This window comes from Psammomys obesus, unplaced genomic scaffold, assembly GCF_907164565.1.
Source record: "Psammomys obesus unplaced genomic scaffold, mPsaObe1.curated_primary_1811, whole genome shotgun sequence".
NCBI lineage: Eukaryota > Metazoa > Chordata > Mammalia > Rodentia > Muridae > Psammomys > Psammomys obesus.
Genome location: NW_026596244.1, coordinates 1,957,220 through 1,976,949, shown reverse-complemented (window position 1 = coordinate 1,976,949; position 19,730 = coordinate 1,957,220).

Here is a 19,730-nt window from a genome sequence, read left to right as displayed (position 1 = left end):
AGATAACTCTGGACAAAAGATCAAGGTTTTATTAGGTAAGGAAAAAAATAAAAAAGAGCAAACATGAGGCCATTAAAGAATTTGTATTGGTGCCTTTGAAAGAGCATAAATGTATGAAATGAACCTTCTAGGCAGAACCAACTGTATTTGGGGGCATAGTGCAGAGGCTTAAGCATTAGGAAGGAAATCAAGAATGACCATCCAGCTTCTTATGTAGACCTTACCTAATGTTCTGTTTCTTTAATGTAGGCACTAGTATGCATAGCATTTATCTTGGCAATTTGGTCCTATTCTAAACTTCCAGGAGCCATAGGATAGACTTCTTCAGGCTGATTAATGACAATTATTATAGACATTCAGATAGCACCTGTTTCAGAATTCTTCACCACATGCTTCCTAAACTATGCTGTTTAGAATTCTTTGACATTCTGTGACATCTTTGACTATTGAATTTATTTCCTCCCATTCTTCGTATTTTAAATGACAGTTATTTAATTTAAATTACCATTTGATTTTAAAAGCCATCCCACTTTTTAAATGTGCTCAATTGAATCACAAAAAAAAAAAAATGGGACTAAGGGAAAATATAACCGAGGTTGAGCTGGAAAAAAAAAATTTGCAGAGGCCAATAAAACAGGAAGCTATTTAAAATGAAGGTTGTTATGGTAGTGTGGTATATACATCCACCAACACTGCTACCAGCTCTTTGACTTAAAGTGGCGACCTGACTGCATGACACATTGCAATAGTGACACAAACATTGCAGGAGTAACCAACCACTATCTGACTAGATATAAGGCCAATACCATGCTTGACACCACTTTGAATGGCCATGACCTTAGACTGCATAGAACAAGAGCCTAGGGAACAAAATATATATTATTGTCTAGCTAGAGAAACATAACAATGCCTGACTCTCAACTATATTCTCTTATACCCATATATAAGTGTCCTGCTCAGCCGTCATCAGAAGAGCTTCCTTCTGTGGTAGATGGGAACTAAAACAGAGACCCACGGCTAGATAATGTTCAGAGAGTGAGAGACAATGAAAACTCAGTTCTACATGAGATATCTTCATCCACTCAGGGCTCAGGGAACCACATGGTTGGGGAGGCAGAAAGATGGTAAGAGTCTGTGGGAATGAAAAATGAAAAAAAAAATTAAAAAAAAATGAAGTCCTTCTAGACACAAAAGAACTGATGTGCTTAGGAATTTGTAATGACTGTGGCAACAAGTTTAGGGCCAGTATAGGTTCAAGCCAGACAGAAACCCAGTACTTAGTCAGGGAAGTACACAATCTGTTATCATTAAACAAGAAGCTCTCTCCAAACATCAATCTCAAAGGAAAAATTAAACAAGTGGGTTGCCTTGTAAGGGGAATAGGGACTGTCTCTGACATGAACTCAGTGGTTGGCTCTTTGGTCACCTACCCCTGGGTGGGGGGCAGCCTTGCCAGGCCACAGAGGAGGACAATGCAGCCAGTCCTGATGAGACCTGATAAGCTAGGGTCAGATGGAAGGGGAGGAGGACCTCCCCTATCAGTGGACTTGGAGAAGGTCATGGGAAGAGATGAGGGAGGGAGGGTGGGATTGGAGGAAATGAGGGAGGTGGCTACAGCTGGGATACAAAGTGAATAAACTGTAATCAATAAAAAAATTAAAAATACAGAAAAAATTAGTTTCTACAAGCAGTCTCACTGGATGTACAAATCATAATTAAGGGCAGGCCCCATGCCCATCAATAGATGGCCAACACAAAATAAACTCAGTGGTATTTAGTATTTTTTGTCTCATATTGCTTTGTTTGGATATATTTTGTCATATTTGTATTTTTTAAAGTATATATTCTTTCACTCATATTTTGTTTGTTTGTGTTTTGGTTTGGTTTTGTTGTTTTGTTTTGAAATAGGGTTTCTCTCTGTAGCCTTGTGTGTCCACTATATAGAATAGGCTGGCATTAAACTCAACAGAGATCTGCCTCTCTTCCTCTCTAGTGCTAGGATTAAAGGCATGCACCACCACTGCCTGGCTTTTGTATATTATATCTAATATTATATTTTTAATGGTATTTTGTGATCATATATTCATGCGTAATATGTACTTTCTTTCTTTCCTTTCTAAAATATGTTTTTCTTTTTTGTTTTTAGAGGCCCTCTGTGATAGGCTCCTGTCCTGTTCCCTGTTTTCTCCCTCTTCCAATATCTGTCCTGTTTGCCTTTCTGAGTGAGGATTTATCATCTTACCCAGGGTCCTCCTTCTTGCTTAGCTTCTTTAGGTGTATAGATTTTAGTATGTTTATCCTATATTATAAGTCTAATTTCCATGTATAGGTGAGTATATACCATGTTTATCTTTCTTCTTCTGGGATACCTCCCTCAGGATATTTTCTAGTTCTCACCATTTGCCTGCAAATTTCATGATTTCCTTGCTTTTAATTGCTGAAAGTATTATATTGCATAAATCTAACACAATTTCTGTATCCCTCCTCAGCTGAGTGATGTCTGTGTTGTTTCCAGATTAAATATTATATTTAATTATGATAGTGTATTAATTAATATAATATTTAATATAAAATAGTTTAAATTAAATATTCAATATTTGCATCGTTGGGATCCACAGAAATCTTTTAAAACATTACTGAAACTGACATTTTGGATAAGCTACTCTTTGTGGCAAAATTTTTTCTTCAATAAGTTTGATTCTAAACAACACATTTAGCATCACAAGACATAAAAATTTATTTAAAAATACATTTTCTCTTAGGTAGACTTTGTACTTACTATCTGGAAATGTCACATTCCTTTTACCTTGCTCTTACTAAGAAAGTTACAAATGCATAAGCTTGAATATGTTGCATTTAAGAAAAACATAGTGGTCCATACTCAGTCTTTCACAGATATTTTTTTTTTTATTTAAAAGCACTTAAATGTGCAAATGATTATACTTTGCTTATACCTTTGGTGCCAGTTCAGACAGTCATACAGTCCCTACATATATTTTTGAGGAAGAAAGAAGTAATTTTCACAGTCAACAAAGGCGGTTTGTGCAGAGATTCAAAAGCCAGTATGTTGGAAAGAAGTCAAGTTTCAAGTAAGAGGTCAATGTCATTTATCAAAGGGTAAATATTCTGCACTCGGGAAAGTTGGCTGTTGCTGTAGATGCCCAGACCATTGCATTCCCATCTCTGCCGCTCTTGCTTTCAGTGTGTGATGCTTTACTTCACTGTATGTACACGCGTTGTGTATGTTCCTGGTTCCTGAGATCTTCAGAAGCACTCAGATTCACCTGGAACTTGGTTCATGGACGATTGTGGGCTATTATGGTTGCTGTGAACCAAACCTTGACCCTTTACAGGAGCAGCTAGTGCTCCTAATCTCTAACCATTGTTCCAGTTCCCTCAATAAATATTTTTTGGCTAACTAATTAATGAGAAAATATTAATGATAATCATTTTTATTTACAAGGTACTCAGTAGAGCAGTTTACAACAACGTTGTATCTCATAGTTTCTTTCAGTTGTCATTTACATTAATAATACTGTGATGAGATAGTATTAGTACTACAGATTCTTATTAATATTTAAGAGGATAAACTAGGGCCAGACTTCAACCAATGGGACAATGAAAATACAGTATTAAAATTTCTTTTTTTACCAGTCATAAAAATGTAATATCATGTTATTAAAATAAATAATAAAGATAGAACTCTTCTTTGAATTAATTCAGACACTTTAGAAACAGGTATATATATACATAATATATATAGGTATATATATACATAATATATATAGGTATATATATAATATATATTACATATATATGTACATAATATATGTATATGATATATACATAAACCATTTTAATAGGGTAGTTTACTACCATAGAGAGGTATGATTATTTTTTGGGTTTGTGTTGTTCTGTGCTTTGCTTTTGTGAGAAAATCTAATTATCCAGCATAGACTGGCTTAGAACTCAGTGTAGCTCAATTTGGTCTTGAACCTGTGATCTTCTCACCTCTGCCAGTAAGCACAGTTATTTCAGGCATGTGCCAGATCTGACTTGCCCCTCTGTCCTTTGCTAATACCAGGCATACAAGTGGTTCACAGACATACATACATGCAGATAAATACTTAAATAAATAAATAGAATATATAAACCATAAAAATAATAAAGTCATTGGTTCATCAAGATAAACTTGACCCAACAAATTGCATTTATATATTTATTTACGTATATATGCAATAATAATAACAAAAAAAGAGGCTATGAATGCGATAGGGGCTGGTGTGGAGATATAGGATGGGTTAAAGGGAGGTCAGAGGGGGCAAGAAATTTTTGAGTAATTCTATATGCAAATTGTAATGTATAATTATTTTTATATATGGCTTTGGTATTATACCTTTGCCTACTTATTTTCTGGTTAACATACAAAATAACGAGTATCATTATAACACATATAAGCACATACAATTAAAACTTGTTCCTATTTACCATTCACTTTTCTCATTCCAAACTCCTGGTACTGATCTCCTTTCTTCTCCAAAATATGTATCTTTGAGCTATCTTGGTCATGTGCGTGTGTGTTTATGTTTGTATATTTATACATACATAGGCAAAATCTTGATTTCATGCATAATATTTTGTCTTCCACATTATCTTCTCTGGCATCCTGCTTTACAATTTCTTTGACCTCTCCTCTCTCCATCATAGAATCTCTACTGCTTTCATATATATTTCTTCTTGATTGCATGTATGAGAGAAAGTGTGTGATATTTGTTTTTAACTCTGATTTACTTTACCTAACCTGACACTTCCCAGGTCCAATCATTTCCTTGTAAGTGGTAGAATTTTATTCTACTTCAGAACTGGAAAACACGTGTGTGTGTGTGTGTGTGTGTGTGTGTGTGTGTGTGTGTGTGTGTGTGAATGTATGTGTACGCATGTGTGTTTGTGCACATGTAATGATCTCCTTACTTATCCATCATTCAACTGTTTATGGGCATCTAGGCTAGTTCTGCATTTGGGCTCTCGTAAAAAGCAAAGCAAGAGCATGGAAATGCAAGTGTCCCTGTGCTGGACCGACTCGGACTTCTTCAGGCATATCCCTAAAAATGGGACATCAGGACCATAGTCCATTTTAGGTGCATTTAAAGTAACACTACACTCACTTCCACAGTGACTGTGTACTTACATACATTCATACAAGTAGAGTGTAAGGTTCATCTGTCCACACTATGGAGTAGACACTTGTCACTAGTTTTCTTGATAGCAGCCCATAATGACTGGGGGGGGGGGTGGCAGAATGTCAATACAGCTTCAACTTGTAGCTGAAACTAGGGTTTTCTACATACTGGGCATGCATGCACTTTATCACTGAACTCTTCTCTAGCTGGAGTACATTGCTTTTGTGTATAGCCAAATATTAAAAAATAAAATAATAATTTCTACTCTCCCAGTCAGAGTTTGACTACTCCAAGTTTAGGTCACAGATAACCTATAAAAATTGACAAAATGGTTAAAACATCAACAGCTTCCTTGGATTCCAGTGTACCTTTGCAGAAAACCTTCCTTCTGTAACACTTTTTTTGAAACTTCATATTGCTAACAACGAGAACTAGTGTTCCATTTCATATTGTTGGTTCTGACATTTTAAGTCTTCTAACATCAAATTGGTTGTTAAAGCATGATTTTAATGGGATATTTAGTTTAATTAATTTTACATATTTGAACTAACACAGAGAATTCAAATTCTCCCATCCTTCTTTAAAAAGAATAACTGGAATATCTATGAACCTATTTTAAACAGGATATTCTATGTCACTGCTTGGATTGTGTGTGTTGTATGTTTGAAAATTTAAAAACCATGTATTCCAAAATATTTCTCCTAAATACAAGATTACCTGTTTTTATACTTGTCTAAATGTAAGTGAACTGAATCATACTTTCAAAGCAAATCAAAGGAACACTATGATTAGAATAAATGTGTGATTTTGTAAATTCTTGTTGATCAACCTCAGATTTTTCTGAAAATCTAAATTAGTAATTATTTCCTCCTGACAAGTCATAAACTATTTTCACCTCAAGAATATTTACCACCTATCAGGTCTCATCAGGACTGGTCTTCCTCTATGGCCTGGTAAGGCTGCTCCCCCAAGGGGAGGTGATCAGAAAGTCTGCCACTGTTAGATAGAAGGGGAGGAGGTCCTTCCCTATTAGTGGACTAGAGGAGGGGCATAGGGGAAGAAGAGGGATGGAGGGTAGGATTAGGAGGAGACAAGAAAGGGGGCTACAGCCAGGATACAAGTGAATAAATTGTAATAAATAATCATAATTAATTAAAATGCAAAAAAGAAAAAAAAAGAATATGTACTACTTAGTGCTCTGCTCCAGAGATATCTTGGTGAACAGTATGGTGTTGATGAGACAGAGAATATGCTTAAGAGTCAATTCTAAACTAACAATTGCATGATTGCTTCACAATGTGCTTTCTATTCTGTTACTTAATTTTCTTGATATAATAAAATCTTAAAGTAAACACTAACCTGAGAGCAGCCTCTGCTGGCAAACCCAGGCTGAGCGTCAGGCATTTTCCTACATCCTTACAATATCATTTAACTACTCCATATCAATGAATATATTTGGGCAAGGGTCTTAACATTTGACTACATGTGGCAACACTTCGTAAAATCAAATCCTCTAAAATGAAATGAAAGGCACTGATTTTTGTTTGTTTAGGACTACAAAAACAGAAAGTCTGCATTAAGTAACTCAATTCTCAGCGTTGTGGTCAATGTATCGTGTAGAAAGGGCAATGAAGTGGGGATAAGAGGATTTCGTAGAATACTGAACTAGAGGTTTGTGTACAGAAACTACTGTAAAATGAAAGGTACTATACTTCCTAACAAATTCTTTATTTTCAAGATGCCTTTACTATTCAGGGAAGAATGGATATGATTAGTGATTTTTCCAATTTTGGATAAACAGAACTGCAAATGAGACTTGTAAAAAAATAATACAATGCTTCTGTCTTTGAAGTATATAAAAGAAATGCTGCCTAGAGTTGTTTCCCCAAAGTTATCACTATTAAACACAGTCACTCTTTTAGAGTTATGTCACGTTATTGAGGCACACATCACATTTGACTGTCAAACATCTCACACATAATAATAGCAAATTCAACATTAATGGACAAATCGAATGCACAAGCACTACATGCCCTATTTAGCTCTGCAGTTGGTGACTATTTAAGCATTCTACTTCAATGGGATAAATACAAATTTAGGTCTGGATTTGTTCCTCTGGATTTCAGCACAGATCCTCTTGAAGAACAGAAGTTTCTGTAACATGATTCTGACTTTCTATTGTGGATTTTCTGCATATCTCTGACAGACTCACTTACCTAGTTTACTCATTCTTACTACAGACCTTAATGTTTCTGTCTAGTAATCATAGCTGAACACTAATTGATTCACATCTCCTGAGGAAAGATCAAATGATGAAAACAGAGAAGTACACTCACCATCCTCACTGGGTAAATGTTGGTAAAGATACAACATATATTGCGTATATTGCTTTATTTAATCCCTTAGAGTAGACATAATATAATTTTTAGATGAAATGGAGGCACAGTAATTTTTTAGAGGACAAATAGCCAGCGTGGAATAAAGCCAGTATTTGAAGGCTGGGTGCAATGCCCTTTCCCATTTGTTTTTCGGCAATTTTGGTAATGAAGTTTCCTGTAAGGGGCCAGTTAATGACTGAATTGGAAAAAAACGTATACTACAGAGAGAAATCCTGAACTTGACTTCCAAAGGCATCATGGAATACTTGTAGTTCAGTTGCTTAAAACATGAGAAATTAATGTTTGCCGTTATTTTAGCTAACAAAATAAGCAGCACATATGAAATTTTGCTAAAGTCAGCTGAGGTTATTTCTGACTGATGATATATGTGTTTATTTATATATAAATATATATGTTGATTTATTCACTTTACATCTCAATCATAGCCCTCTTCCCTCTTCCTCCTCTCTTCAATTCCTACCCTACTCTCCCTCCTCTTTACCCTCCCCCTCTCCTTAGAAAAGGGAGCCGCCACCTCTCAACAACCTACCCCCGCACACCAAGTCATCTCAGAACTGGGTGCTTCCTCTTCCATTAAGGCCAGGCAAGTCAGCCCCACCTGAGGGAAGTCATTGAAAAGCATGCAACTAAGTCCATGTCAAGAAAGCCATTGCTCAAATCACTAGGAAGCCCACATGAGGACGATACTGCCCATTGGCTACATATGTGTAGGCAGTCTAGATCCAGTCCCTGAATGGTCCTTAGTTGCTGCTTCAGTCTCTGTAAGCCCCCCCCCCCAGAGCCTTGGTTAGTTGACTCTGTTGGTCTTCCTGTGGAGTTCCTGTCCCCTCCAGGTCCTTCTATTCTCCCCCACACACACTCTTTGACAAGGCACCCAGTGATCCTCCTAATGTTTGGCTGTGAGTCTCGGTGCTTCCATCCATTTCTGGGTAATGCCTCTCAGGGTGCAGTTATGCTAGGATCCCATGTTCAAGCACAGGAGAGTATTGTTGATAGTGCCAGAGGTTCTCTCCCATGGGGTGGGTCTCAGGTTGGATCAGGCATTGTTTGGACATTCCCTCAATTGCTGCTCTATCTTTATTCCTGCACATCTTGTAGGCAGGGTAAATTTTGGGTCAAAGGTTTTGTGGATGGGATGTTGTTCTCCTCCCTCCACTAGAAGGCGTGTCTGGCTAGAAGGTGGCTTGTGCTATGTTCATAGTAGCTTTATTTGTACTAGTCAAAAACTGGAAACAACCCAGATGTCTTTCAACTGAAGAATGGAATATATATATATATGTTACATTTACACAATGAAATAGTACTCAGCTATTAAAAGCAATGACATCATACAATTTGAAGACAAATGGGGGGAAGTAGAAAAGATCATCCTGAGTGAGGTAATCCAGACCTAGAAAGACATTGATGGTCTGTACTACCTTATAAGCAGATATTAGCCATATAGAATAGGAACACCATACCACAATTCACAGACCCAAAGAAGCTAAGTAACAAAGAGGACCCAAGGGAGGATACTTGAATCTCACTCGGAAAGGGAAATAGGATAGACAGAAGAAGTGGATGAAGAGAGGGAACAGGTAAGAGAGGTTAATGGGGAGGGAAATGAGGGTGAGAATCAGATGAGGAGGCCAGTGGTCTTGACTGGAGATGGGAAACCCAGGGCGAGGTATCTCTGAGACAAACTGGAGACATGCAACAGTGAAGGCTCCTGGGAGCTTATGGGATGACTCTAGCTAAGACTTCTAGTAGTGGGGGTCATGGAGACTTATGTTACATCTTATCTGAAGTCCTCACCATCCGCAAAGCCTTCTGAAGTACCATCAGCATCCCACTCTGAAATCTTTCCAAAGACTTATGGGGTTTTTAGTTCACTCATTTACATTCACACATGCAAGAGAGCATGTGCGTGTGTGTGCGTGTGTGTGTGTGTGCCTCTGTGTGTGTGTATTCCCACCAGTGGAAGCTGCCTGGTTACAGAAGATGTACTGTTCAGACTCCATCCTCCCTTAGTAGGAGTCATTTTTAGGGTCATTCTCATATTATCCTGGGGGTTCCTACTGCAAAATGTTCCACTTTGTCCCGTCGCAAATGCCTCCAATTTCAGTTCTCTCTTCCCTCTTTCCTTCAATCATTCACTCCCTACCTTATCCCTCATATTCCATTCCCACTTTCCCCATGTCCATGCACAAAATTTATTCTATTTCTTTATTCCAGGTATAGCTGATCCATGTGTCCCCCTATGTCCTTTCTTAGTACTTATCTTTCTATGACTGTGGGTTATAGCATGATCATCATTTACATAACTAATATCCATTTACAAATGAGTAAATAACCATGTTTGTCTTTCTGGGTGTGGGTTACTCCACTGAGGATGATGTGTTGTTGTTTTTGTTTTAGTTCCATTTATTTGCATGCAAATTTCATGATGTCATTTTTTACCAGCTGAGTAATACTCCATGTGTAAATGTACCACATTTTCTTTGCCCATTCTTCAGTTGAAAGACACCTAGTCTTTTTCCAGTTTCTGGTTATTATGAATATAGCTACTATGGTCATAGTTGAGCATGTGTGTTTGTGGTAAGATGGAGCATATACCCAGAAGTGGTATACCGGGGTCTTGAGGAAAATTGATTGACAGTTTCTCGAGGAACACCATAATGATTTCCATAGTTCTACAAGCTTTCACTCTCACCAGTAAAAGAGGAGTGTTCCCTTTGCTCTATACCCTTTTTAGCACAGGGTCAGTAATCATCTGCTACTTAGGCTAAATAAACCACAATTAAGTTTTTAGAAAAGCATCCATCTCTCCAGGTACATTAAAGGAAAGAAAACTTCATTTCAATGAGAATGTATGACATGATACATAGAAGAATGTATCATGAAGGCCCATTTATGTGAACTTCCTTTTTTTTCCTCAAGGCCTTGTGCAGAGTGTGTATATACTTATATATTGTTTTTGAGGTGGATAAGCCTTGATGAAGAATCTTCTGGAAATATTCCTAAAGAAATCATAAAAATGCTATAGAATATCACTGTAGCATGACAAACCCAGCAGTTTTTGACCTGGGCATTAAAGAGCCCTTTCATATGGATGATATTCTAAGACCATTGGAAACCCAGATATTTACATTGTGATTCATTAAAGTAGTAGTTCTCAACCTTCCTAATGGTATGACTCTTTAATACAATTCCTCAAGTTGTGGTGTCCTCCATCTAAATAATTATTTTTATGTACCTCATAACTAATTTTGCTACTATTATGAATCACTCATAAAAAATTTACTGGTCAGCCTTTTCTTTTTGTTTTGCTTGCTTTTGCTGTTTTTTCTTTTTTCCTTTCTGTTTCTGTTTTTAGGTTTTGTGTCACTGCGTAGCCCAGTCTGGCTGTTTGTCAAGCAATAGTATTTCAGCTGTGAACCTTCACAGCCAGCTCCATTAACCAACTTCTCCACATACCCTGTATTGCCAGTGTCAGTAACTCCCAAGCTGCAAACTGGCTCTTTTCTTCAGTAGAGCTTATTCTTTGCTATAATCTATGCTTCATTGTCCTTACTGATATGAAGCTTTTAAATTTTTTATTAATTACTTATTACAATTTATTGACTTTGTGTGGAGAGGACCTAAAACTCCAGCTCAGGTTAGCCCATACACCAAGTCTCCAAGTGGGTTCTCTAGTAAGGGGAGCAGGTGCTATCTCTGGCATGAACTCAGTGGCAGGCTCTTTGATCACCTCCCCCTGGGAGCTACAGTCTTGCCAGGCCACACAGCTTTATAGAACCAGTCAACGTACTCATTTTTCTTTTTCTGCTGTAGTCTTTAGACAATTCACTCTTTTAAAATACTCTTTTTTATTCCTTTGAGATTGTACTATAAACATGTCATTTATGCCTCACTTTTCTCTCAGATTAATGGCCTCTAATTTGTTGTTGCACACACACATATGTGAGTGTTTGTGTGCGTGTCTGTTCCCAAATATGTAAATATAATTTTCTTAGTGTCTATAATGTTACTTATATCTGTTTTTATACACTATTGAATAGCCAAATGGTGTTTCCCTCTAGGGAATATTGTTTCTCTTCTCAGCAATCCTTAAATGCCTGCAGTTCTTTACATAGGGCTGAGATTTCCTGAGAGTTTTTTCTTTCAAGGTGGCATGTCTGTAAGTGTCTTTCTTGATTTGCATTTCCCTAATGGCTAATGAGGTTGAGCATTTCTTTAAGTGTTTCTCTGCCATTCGATGTTCCTCTTTCGAGAATTCTCTGTTTAGCTCCGTTCCCCATTTTTTTAGTGGATTACTTGGTTTGTTGCTTTTCTGCTTCTTTAGTTCTTTATATATACTGGATATTAGCCCTCTGTCAGATAAAGGGTTGGTGAAGATTCTTTCCCAATCTGTAGGCTGTCTATTTGTTTTGATGACAGTGTCTTTTGCTTTCCAGAAGCTTTTCAGTTTCATGAGGTCCCATTTATTGATTGTTGCTCTTAGAGCCTGTGCTGTTGGTGTTCTGTTCAGGAAGTTGTCTCCTGTGCCAATGAGTTCTAGGCTGTTTCCCACTCTTTTTTCCAACTGATTTAGAGTATCTGGTTTTATGTTGAGGTCCTTGATCCACTTGGACTTTAGTTTCACCTTACACCCATCAGAATGGCCAAGATGAAAAACTCAAGTGATAGTACATGCTGGAGAGGTTGTGGAGAAAAGGGAACCCTCCTCCATTGCTGGTGGGAATGTAAACTGGTTCAACCACTTTGGAAGTCAATCTGGAGCTTTCTCAGACAACTAGGAGTAGTGCTACCTCAAGACCCAGCTATACCACTCCTAGGTATATACCCAAAATTTGCTCAAGTACACAACAAGGACATTTGTTCAACCATGTTCATAGCAGCTTTATTTGTAATAGCCAGAACTTGGAAATAACCCAGATGTCCATCAACGGAGGAATGGATACAGAAATTGTGGTATTTTTACACAATGGAATACTACTCAGCAATCAAAAAGGAGGAAATCATGAAATTTGCAGGCAAATGGTGGGATCTAGAAAAGATCATTCTGAGTGAAGTATCCCAGAAGGAGAAAGACAAACTTGGTATATACTCGCTTATATAGACCTACAAGATATGATAAACATAATGAAATCTACACACCTAAAGAAGATAATCAAGAAAGTGGACACAGGCAAAGGTGATTAATCCTCATTTAGAAAGACAAATGGGATGTGCATTGAACTTATGACAGGAGTCTACCACAAAAGGCATCTGAAAGACTCTACTTAGCAGTGTTTCAAAGCAGACACTAAGACTCATAACCAAACCCTCGGCAGAGTGCAGGGAATCATATGAAAGAAGGGAAGTTAGTATGATATGGAAAGGATAGGAGCTCCACAAGGACCAAATATATCTGGGCACAGGGTCTTTTCTGAGACTGACACTCAACCAAGGACCATCTATGGATATAACCTAGAACTTCTGCTCGGATGTGGCCCGTGGTAGCTCAGTAACCAAGTAGTTTTCCAAAGTAAGGGGAACACGGACTATTTCTAACAGGATCTCAAGGGCAGGCTGTTTAACACCCCCCCCCCCGGGGAGGAGCAGTCTGTTAGGCCACAGAGGAGGACTTTGCAGCCAGCCCTGAAGATACCTGATAAAACAGGGTCAGATGAAAGGGTTGGAGGTCCTCCCCTATCAGTGGACTTGGAAAGGGGCAGGGAGGAGACCAGGGAGGGAGTGTGGGGTTGGGGAGGGAATGAGGGAGCGGGATACAGCTGGGACACAGAGTTAACAAAATGTAACTAAAAATAAAAAAATAAAAAAAATTAAATCTAAACAGAAAAAAAAAAGTGTCTTTCTTGGTCACTCTTAGACAGTATCTCAGTAATGATATAATCATATAATTTTTCTCTTTGATCCATATTCATTTCTTGGTTACAAAAGAATCAACAGCTATGATATAATTTTCTCTGCAGAGTCACTAATAAGGTATTTTTTTAGAGACTTGGTATATATGTTATGTTTGACTCTGCATTTAAACACCACACAATTCCATAGTGAAATATTTGAATGCAATATTTTCATTTTCAGCTAATTCTTTTTTAATTTTGTTCTTTTTAAAAATTGCAGTAAAATTATTTCATTTCTCCTTTCCTTTCCTCCCTATCCTTGCTCTCTTGTAAATTTATGTTTATTTTTGTTGTTGTTTCATGTATGTATACTCATGTTACTGATTTGCTTACTAGTTATTGTGATTTATGATTCAAAATGTTCAAACATATTTAATGTTTTCAAAGTAATCATCTTTTCTCTACACATTATTTTGGAAAGTCTTAACTATTTCTAAATACCATCAAATTTTTTCCCTGGAACACTTAATTATTCGTCTTCAGATCACTGATGCGTTAGGGTGTCGTTCGTGATAAAATATCTACTCACTGTATCAAACTAAAATCACTGTGCAGTAATTTAATGGCATAGATCTTCTCATTTATGAGCTCTGAAAATATCTCATTAACAGTTTCACAAATTACCACAATAACTTATGCTGACATACTCATTTATTATCATTTATTAATAAATGTTATTGACAAGCCTAATGAAATATTACAAGAAATCTAAGCCTTTGATATGGTTCAGACGCCTTCAGAAAATCTAAAAATTTGGGTTATTTTCAGAAAAAAACATCTTCCCAAGACTCTACACATCAGGGTATTGAATGAGATACTGAAACTCAAAGTCAAATTTTGGGCAGAGTGCAGGAAATCCTATGGAAGAAGAGGGAGATAGAAAGATCTAGAGAGGACAGGACCTCCACAAGGAGACGAACACAGCCAAAAAACCTGCCACAGGGGTCCCTGCAGAGACTGATAGTCCAACCAAGGACCATGGATGGAGAAGACCTAAAACCCCAGCTCAGAGGAAGCCCATTGGTTGCTCAGTTTTCAAGTGGATTCACTAATAATGGGTACAGAGGCTATCTCTGACTTGAACTCAGGGGCCAGTTCTTTGATCACCTCCACCTGGGGTGGGTGGGGTGCAGCCTCGCAAGGCCACAGAGGATAATGATGCAGGCAGTCCTGGTAAGAACTGATAGGTTAGGATCAGATAGAACGGGGAAAGGCTCTTTCCTTATCAGTGGATTATGGGAGGGGCAAAGGGGGAGAAGAGGGAGGGAGGCTAGGACTGGGAGGAGATGAGGGAGGAGGCTACAGCTGGGACACAAAGTGAATAAATTTTAACAAATAAACAAACAAATAAATAAACAAATAAAAAAGTATTAAAACAGTTTTCAAAAGATCTATGACCAAGTCTCTTCTAAGATGTTGTAATAATAACTCACTAGGTAACGAACACTGGATGCTTTTGCAGAGGACATAGATTCACTTCCCAGTATCCAAACCAAATGATCATAATCTGTTTTTCCGGATGTGACCTTTTACTCTGGCCTCTGCAGGTACCTGTATGCACATATAACACATACATAACACTCAATCACAAACACATGGACATAAAATAAAGTAAAAAATTCTCAACGTATCTTCTAAGACTCAAAACAAATACTTAGCTATGAGCATTTTAAAATCGTGCAGCCTATGGAGCTCCTATCCTCTCCAAGTGATACTAACTCCCCCTTCTTTCATATAATTCCCTGCTCTCTGCCAAAGATTTGGTTATGAGTCTCAGCATCTGCTTTGATACACTGCTAAGCAGAGTCTTTCATTATATCTGGGCACAGGGGTCTTTTATGAGACTGTATCTCCAACCAAGGATCATGTATGGATATAACCAAGAACAATGGGCTATGATGTAGCCTGTGGCAGCTCAGTATCCAAGTGGGTTTCCTAGTAAGGGGAACAGGGATCATTTCTGACATGAACTCAATGGCTAGCTCTTTGACCTCCCCCCCAAACAAGGGAGGAGCAGCCCTGCTAGACCACAGAGGAGGACTTTGCAGCCAGTCCTGAAGATACCTGATAAAACAGGGTCAGATGAAAGGGGAGGAGGACATATCCTATCAGTGGACTTGGAAAGGGGCAGGGAGGAGATGAGGGAGGGAGGGTGAGTTTGGGAGGGAATGAGGGAGCAGGCTACAGCTGGGATACAATGTTAATAAGCTGTAACTAATATTAAATAAATAAATAAATAATCATGCAACCTGTTTTCTCCCTCTTCTGATGTCCATCCCATTTGCCTGTCTGAGTGAGGGTTGATCATCTTACCTAGGGTCCTCCTTGTTTAGCTTCTTTACGTGTACAGTATGTTTATCCTATATTACATGTCTACTATCCACTTATAAGTGAGCATATACCGTGTGTGTCTTTCTGCTTCTGGGATACCTCACTCAGGATGATCTTTTCTAGTTCCCACCATTTGCCTACAACTTTCATGATTTCCTTGATTTTAATTGCTGAGTAATATTCCATTGTGTAAATGTACCACTATTTTGTATCCATTCCTCCATTGAGGGACATCTGGGACAAACATCGAAAGAGGGAGAGAACAGGCAACAGGACAGGAGCCTACCACATAAGGCCTTTGAAAGACTCTACCCAGCAGGGTATCAAAGTAGATTCTGAGACTAAGCCAAACTTTGGGCAAAGTGCAGGGAATCTTATGAAAGAAGGGAGAGATAGAAAGACCTGGAGGGGACAGGAGCGCTACAAGGAGAGCAACAGAAAAAACTCTGGGCACAGAGGACTTTACTGAGACTGATACTCCAACCAAGGACCATGCATGGAGATAACCTAGAACCCCTGCACAGATGTAGTTCGTGGAAGCTCAGTGTCCAAGTGAGTTCCCTAGTAATGGGAAAAGGGACTGTCTCTGACATAAACTCAGTGGCTAGCTTTTTGATCACCTCCCCCTGAGGGGGCGCAGCCTTACCAGGCCACAGAGGAAGATAATGCAGCCAGTCCTGATGAGAGCTAATAGGCTAGGGTCAGAGGGAATGGGAGATGGACCTCCCTTATCAGTGGACTTGGGGAGGGGCATGGGAGGAGATGAGGGTGTGAGGGTGGGATTGGGAGGGAATGAAGGAGGGGGTTACAGCTGGGATATAAAGTAAATAAACTGTAATTTCCAAATAAATAAATAAATAAAAGACATCATATTAAATGAGTCATTAAAAAAATCATGCACCAATTTATAAAGACCCAATGTAATATAACAGAGTGAATATCTTCATTCCAAAAGAGAGTAACAGAAGCATAAAAAGCCATCTAAAGAAACTGTAATCCAACAGTGCAAACATTTGCTCCTAGGTTTCCTTGATCAAAGGCCAGACACTTACTGATATTACCTGTCAAAGGACTTGATGAGCCAACAATACATCTCTTTATTTATTTATTTAAAATTTATTTCAATTTATTAACTTTGTATCCCAGCTGTAGCCCTCTATCTCTTAAAGGTATTTCTTTTCAAGTTTGATGTCTGTTCCTGATAACAACAACATTTTTTAAATTAAATTTTTCTTTTTTATATTAATTACAGTTTATTTACTTTATTTATTTACAGCTTATTTATTCATTTACTGTATCCCAGCTGCAGCTCCCTCTCTTATTCCTTCCCAATCCCTCCCTCCCTCATCTCCTCCCATACCCCTCTCCAAGTCCGTATTGATTGTTGATTTTAGAGCCTGTGCTGTTGGTGTTCTGTTCAGGAAGTTGTCGCCTGTGCCAATGAGTTCTAGGCTCTTCTCCATTTTTTCTTCTAACCGATTTAGTGTGTCTGGTTTTACGTTGAGGTCTTTGATCCACTTGGATTTTAGTCTGGTGCAGGGTGATAAGTATGGATCTATTTCCATTTTTCTGCATGTAGACATCCAGTTGGACCAGTTACAGCACCTTGACTGGGGCTGCAGGTATATCCTGTGAATTAAGGAACCAGTTCTTTTGGCTCCTTTTACAGTTCCTTATACTTCTCACCATGGTAATTTGCATTTGTCATGATATTGAAGTATGTGTCATTACATATATGAATGAAGTTATACCTTGCCATTCTGGCAACTTTCTTACATCTAGCCAGTTTTCGATAGCTAACCTATAGTGGAGCTTCCTGTCTCTAAGCATCCTTTCTTTGGAGATTAAGCTCAGGTAGACATTGAGCCAGGCTACCCACACAGAACTCAGCATAGCATTAGGCTTCTGCTTCCCTGCTTTATTTTTATTTTTATTTTTTCCAATTTACTTCCGCAGACCAAGTCCGAAGATATATAAGCCAAAAACCCATAATTAATATCGACAATGATGACACTTATTTGCAACCAATTATTTGTTATATTTTCATGGCCTAACATACACAATTCAAGTGAAGATAAAATTAAGTGGACAAGTAGAGAGGTAGCTAGAAATTAAGGACAATGTGCAGCCTTTACAGGCAAGCTCCATGACCCACAACTGGTCAAGTCAAATGTTGAAAATTTTATATCACTTCCAAAATAAGCACTAAGTTCTAGGGATGTTGAATTCAACACATGAGCTAGTAGGGGATATTTTGTATTCAGACTACAAAACATTTCCTCTTACCTGGGGTGATAAATTTCAAGATTCTTGATGGAAAGTAAAGTGGCATAGGGTAACAAACCTTATATATGACACATTGTCCTTGAATAGAGACACTAACAGTGAATATTTATTCAAAATTTATGCACAATGAGAGACAAAACAAGAAGACATTGGTGTAAGGGTCACAAATAATCATCAGCCCACAGATAAACCAATTTAGTGTAGTGATGTATGAACCTACCATTCTAAAGGTAAGAGAACTGGATGATATATTACAGTGCATAGTTTGGTAGTAATAATAATAATAATAGTAATAATAATAGTAATAATAATAATAATAATAATAAAAGATATGCTGAACAATGCAGGAATGATTTACCCACAGAAACATAATTCCTATGAGCTCTCCTTAGTGCTCTGAGATAGCTCTTCCTATATCAGAGAATATTAATAATCGGGTGGATTATTTGCCTGCCTTATTTATTTTTCTATTACTGCAGAGAGGCACTATGACCAAGGAAACTTATAAAAGAAAGGATTTTAGTAGGGTTTTACTTACAGTTTCAAAAGACGAGTTCATAACTATTATGTTGGAAAGTATGTGGCAGGCAGGCAGAGCACTGGACCAGTATTGAGAACTTGTATCTAATCCACAAGCAACAGGCAGGGGTGGGGAGGGAGATGTTCGGGCTTTTTGACATCTCAGATACTACCACCTACCGGGGGAGTGGGTGGGCACAGCTCCTTCAGCAAGGCCACATCTCCTAACTCTCCCAAAACAGTTCCACCAATAGGGGAATAAGTTTTCGATTATATGAGCTTATGAGGTTTATTCTTCGTCAAACCAACACAAAATTTGAAAGATGCTGCTCGGTACCAGACAGAGGCCATGCCATTAACACCATGATAGTGACCCTGAACAGACCTTCTTTTATAAAACTTTTTTCTTTATTATTATTATTGTTGTTGTTAATTACAATTTATTCACATTTTATCCCTGCTGTAGCCCCCTCTTTCATCTCCTCTTGGTCCCTCCCTCCCTCCAGAAGTATTAATGACCTTAGTCATGGAGCTGTGGCTCAGTGAATAAGAACACCAGTTATTCTTTCAAGAACCACAGTTACTTTCCCAGCGCCCACAGGGTAGTTCACAACACCTTAAGTTCCAGTTCCAGATGATCAAATGCCCTCCTCAGAAATTACATTCACATGGTGCACAGACATGTATCCTGGAAAAACATCCGCAGACATGAAATGAGCTACATTTTAAATAATAATTTCATTTATAGTACCCTTGGGAATTTTCACATCTCCTCTTCCACATTCCCAAAGAGCCAGTTTGCATTTCTGATATCTCTATCCTGTATATGAACTGGAGTTCAGGAGCAGCATTCTTCCAGATTCTTAAACCTTGACCTCTTCTCACTCACTTCCCATTTGAAATGCCTCATCCTCAACATTTATTTAGATATCATCCCTAATGTGAAATATGTCTGGAATAAAGTTTTATTACTTTGTTTTCTTTTGCTTTCTGTTAAAACTAAAGAAACATTTGTCCAATTATTCACTAACTCTATTTGTTTAAAAAAAAAAAAACTAAAAAACAAAACAACAAGAAAATGTGACCCTTCTTTGATTTTATCTTAGGACATGTAACATAAACTA